Here is a 4,636-nt window from a genome sequence, read left to right as displayed (position 1 = left end):
TCTGGTTATTCTTTCTGAACACTTTTTTATTAGTTGCTTATTTTTGTGTTTTTTTTCTTATTCTCTATCTCCTCAAATAGGCTTTAAAATTGATTATATCAAGAATTAATTATGTCTTGTTTACCATTAAATGCCCAGTGCCAAACATAGTGCAAGGCACGTAGTAGATGCTCAAAAAATATTTTTCTTCCAGTTTTATTGAGATATAATTGACCTACAGCACTGTGTAAGTTTAAGGTGTACAGCACAATGGTTTGACTTATATATTCATGAAATGATTATCACAATAAGTTTAGTGAACATCTGGGACTTCCCTGGCCGTCCAGTGGTTAAAACTCTGTGCTTCCAATGCAGGGGGCGTGGGTTCCATCCCTGGCTGGGGAACTAAGATCCCACATGCCACGTAGTGTGGCCAAAAAAAACCCAAACAAACAAACAAACAAAAAGTTCAGTGAACATCCATCACCTCATATAGATACAACATTAAAGAAGTAGAAAAAACAAATATTTTTCCTTGGATTTTCTCTCTTAACTTTCGTATATAACGTACAGCAGTGTTAATTATATTTATCTTGATGTAATAATTTTTTAAACTCAGATCTGCACTTGCACTAGCCATATTTTCCAAGAATTAAACAAGGAGAAATCAAGTGGAGATGCTGGGGATCGAACCCAGGACCTCATACATGCAAAGCATGTGCTCTACCACTGAGCTACATCCCCATGTTGATGTAATCATTTTTAATAAACTTTGTCAGTGACTAACCAAAGAAACTTGCCTGAGCCAAACCATTTTACCTTAAAAAAAAGCAATATTATGTCATGTGGATGTAATTTTGATACAGGAAATTGGAGAATATCATAGATAGTAGTTCAACTATGGCTTTATAAAATATATAATATTTTATCCTCCATAGAGGCAGTAAAACCACAATTCACAAAACATTTTCATAGGAAAAGTGACAGCAGGTTATATGGAGAAAACAAAGACAGAGGTATAATGATCCAGGAATCCATTCCTTTATGAGGATCCAATTAAATTATGTATTATTTATATGTTTGATTATAAAAATTATATAAGCTCATTATTGATACTTTAGAATATATATTTATACTATCAGAGATGACTTTTCCACGTAGGGTCACTAATTTTCCAGTCTTTCTTTTAGAGTAAACTGGATATACAGTTCTGTATTATTCCGATTTACATTATATAATCAACATTTTCCCACATTTTTCCAAATAAAATTTAAAGGCCTGCATTTTATGCGATCACATGAATGTGCTCTAATTTATTTTATCCCATTCCCTACAGTTAAATGTTTACATTTTTCTAATTTTTCTTATTATACAATAACTCTGAGAGGGTCATCATTATTTATTAATATATGTCTGTATTTATGATTATTTCCTTATGATATAGTCACCAAAGTATAATTTCTATGTCATACTTCTTGAAAATTTTTGAAGGTTGCTATAGATTGCTGTTTCTTTCCATAAGTTTATAAAATTTGTGCTAATTTATAGTTCTACCAGCAATATTTGGTTCTTATTTCATAAAACTTTGTCATCCTTGAGCATCAGTACCTTTTAAAATTTAATAGGTAACAAATGGTATATATAACTATTTAGTTTTGTACTTCTTTGATTACAATTTTTAATGTTTATATCACAACTTTAATTTCTAATTTTTTATGTGTATGGGCATGATTTTTGTTTAGTTCCTACTTTTTAAATCAGCATCTCAGTTTTCTTATTAATATATGAATAGATTTAATTATTAAAAAATGCTTTTAAATTTCCAACCATTATATAAAGCAAAAATCCTCTTTCCTAATATGTATCTATTGCTAACACTTTTCTTGATAGTACTCGTGTAATTTTATTTTACTTCATATAACATTTTTTGAGCAATAATGAACATTGAATTGACAAGCCAGGGTTCTCATTGCTGACTCCACCATATCTTTTTGTGTGACCTTGAAAATGTAGACAACAGATTTTATTCTAATGCAGAGACAGCTGGTGCCCACCCATTCATCCATTCACTCATTTATTCATTCTTAAGTCTATTATTTTAATGAGTACCCCATGGAGAGAACTTGGAAATTTTCCATCCCTATGAATCTCCCAAAGCTGCTGGATGCCTGAAATTTAACCATTAGAGAATCATGTTAGGGACTATTGATCTGGGGACAGAGCTATCAAGAGGTTTAACTGTAAAAAGTCAAGCAACAGGCAAATAGCTGCCTCCTTCTATCCATTCCATCACATTCTTCCACTGCCTTCCAATACACCAAGCAGGGCTTTGGGGAAAATTCCTTCCCTAGGGTTTCTCATCCTTTCTTCTCATTTCATGGCTTTGGATTTATATTGGGAGGATCATGGTGAGGTTTCATTAGATTATTTGGGGGTAAATGATGGTTGCTTTCCTGACGAGCTGTAGGTAAAGAAGCTCAGGGTACAATTTATTTCGTGCCTAGTCACCTCATGAGGTATTGGGGTAGGAGTCCCATGACCTTTCTCCTGAATAAGAGTAGCATCCTCTTCTGGGTTTTAGGTGGGCTTGGGGCCTGGATGCGTCTGTCTCAGGGCCAGGACTGGGGTGACAGGATCGGACAGAGCCTGGGTTAGGATGAGGGAAGTGACTGAGTTATTCAAATGCAGGGTTGGATCCCATATTTATTTAAAATTTTGTCCATCATAGATTTTTCATTGATTTCAAATTTTTAAAATATTACATTAGAATAATGTGCATTTTGGCTTACTGATTTTTTTTTTTTGGCCCCGCCACATGGCATGCGGGATCCTAGTTCTCTGATCAGGGATCAAACCCACGCCCTCTTCAGTGGAAGCGTGGAGTCATAACTACTGGACCATCAGGGAAGTCCGATTTACTGATGTTTTTGATGGCTCCTAAAATTCTGTGCCCTCATTGAGTGCCTCAGTTGCTTGATCGTAATCCTGGCCCTGATTGTATTTCCTAGAGATGGAGGGAGCTTATCATCACCTTCAAGCTCGATATTAACCAAAGCTGGATGATTCCCAAATCCATCCCCAGCTGTCACTTTTGGAGAAAGTTTTGGCTTCCTTCCATATCCATCTGCTCTGGCACTGGGTGTATTCCACATGTTTGAGTCTATGTCCTGGTCTGTCTATATCCTGTGACAATTCAGCAATTATCTCTCATTTGGCATTCATCTTGGCTGAACAATAAAACAATAGCCAAAGGTACCATGCACTTTGGAGACCTCCACAGACTTCTTTGGTTCAGCAACTTGGGGTAGGTGGAGTTGGGGATAGTGCAGCAGGACATATTCCTTCAAGGCTCTGAAGCGACAAGGGCCTGCAGAAGGTACACTATTACAGGGATTCTTAAATCTGGCTACATACTACAATCACCTGAAGAGCTTTCAAAAATACCTACGTCTGGGTTCTACCCTCAGCTTTTCATTTAATTGGTCTGGGGTAGAACTGAGGCGCTGGGGTTTTGTAAAACTCCTCAGATGATATTAATGTGTAACCAAACTAGAAAACCACTGTCTTTCATTACTCAGGGGCCAGCTGAGGCTCACTCTGAAGGGCATGGGAAGCAGATTATTATGGATCTGAAGAATCAAGCGAATAGTTTCTAAGGGTTTGGGTGAAGAAATGTCCTGTACAGTGAAAATTGGTAGCAGTGAGAGGGAGGGTGGGGAGAAAGTTGCAGTATTTCCCTAAGATTTGCTCAGTGCTATGTCCCAATTTATTATGGATGCTGGGAGCTGAATACTCTTTTTCCCACTGAGTGCCCAAACTTTTGTTGAGTTTTGTTTTTGAGGTATTACCCTGGTCTGTGCTTATAATCAGATTTGAAGCTATAGAATCTCACCAATTGAGTTTCTAAATGTATTTTAAACATTTACCAAGGAGCTTCTTCCAAAATATGTATTCTCTTGGAGGCATACCGGTTAGGTATTTTGGTGTATGTTTTGAATACCTTGAGAGACATGTTTCTGCTGCCAGTTTTAGGCTAGAGTGTAAAATTTCTAGTAAACATCAATCTCAATTTCAAAGCCATAACCCCTTGCCTTCAGAAAATCCTCTCCATTTTAGAGTTGGAAATAAGAGAGCACCGATGTGGAGAGGGGCTGATATTGCTTCTCAGGTCGTCAATGACCATAATGACGTGAAGAAGATGGAATAGTTTCTATCTTCATTACCCTAATAGGACTTTGAGGACTATTAGGGTAATGAAGATTAATAGTTCCATTACTCTTTCACTTTCGTGCTAAACCAAAGCCACAGATCACTGAGGAGAAAAAGGTATCCCAAATATTATGTAATTGTCGTTGACTGAGAACAATGAGGCACTCCATTTTGTTTCTTGCACTAAGTTTGGTTTCAGTTTTTGCTGGGTAACCAGAACTTTCTGTGGTCCAGATGATACTGCTGAAAATGATCACCATACTGTCCTCTATTCTGAGGTTTATTAAAAGCAGCTCTTGTGGGCTTCCCTGGTGGCGCAGTGGTTGCGCGTCCGCCTGCCGATGCAGGGGAACCGGGTTCGCGCCCCGGTTTGGGGGGATCCCACATGCCGCGGGGCGGCTGGGCCCGTGAGCCATGGCCGCTGGGCCTGCGCGTCCGGAGCCTGTGC

The 4,636-nt window shown here is 37.9% G+C and overlaps 1 non-coding gene across 1 annotated transcript; it reads right to left on the bottom strand.

Annotated features, from left to right (window-relative positions):
• Positions 1-651: 651 nt before the first annotated feature.
• On the bottom strand, positions 652-723 carry TRNAA-UGC (transfer RNA alanine (anticodon UGC)). The gene has a single exon. It is a non-coding gene; the product is annotated as a tRNA-Ala (tRNA).
• Between the last annotated feature and the right edge of the window lie 3,913 nt (positions 724-4,636).

This window comes from Physeter macrocephalus, chromosome 21 (genome assembly GCF_002837175.3).
Source record: "Physeter macrocephalus isolate SW-GA chromosome 21, ASM283717v5, whole genome shotgun sequence".
NCBI classification, from domain to species: domain Eukaryota; kingdom Metazoa; phylum Chordata; class Mammalia; order Artiodactyla; family Physeteridae; genus Physeter; species Physeter macrocephalus.
Note: the sequence above shows the minus strand (reverse complement) of the source record. Positions and strands in the feature narration are given on the sequence as shown.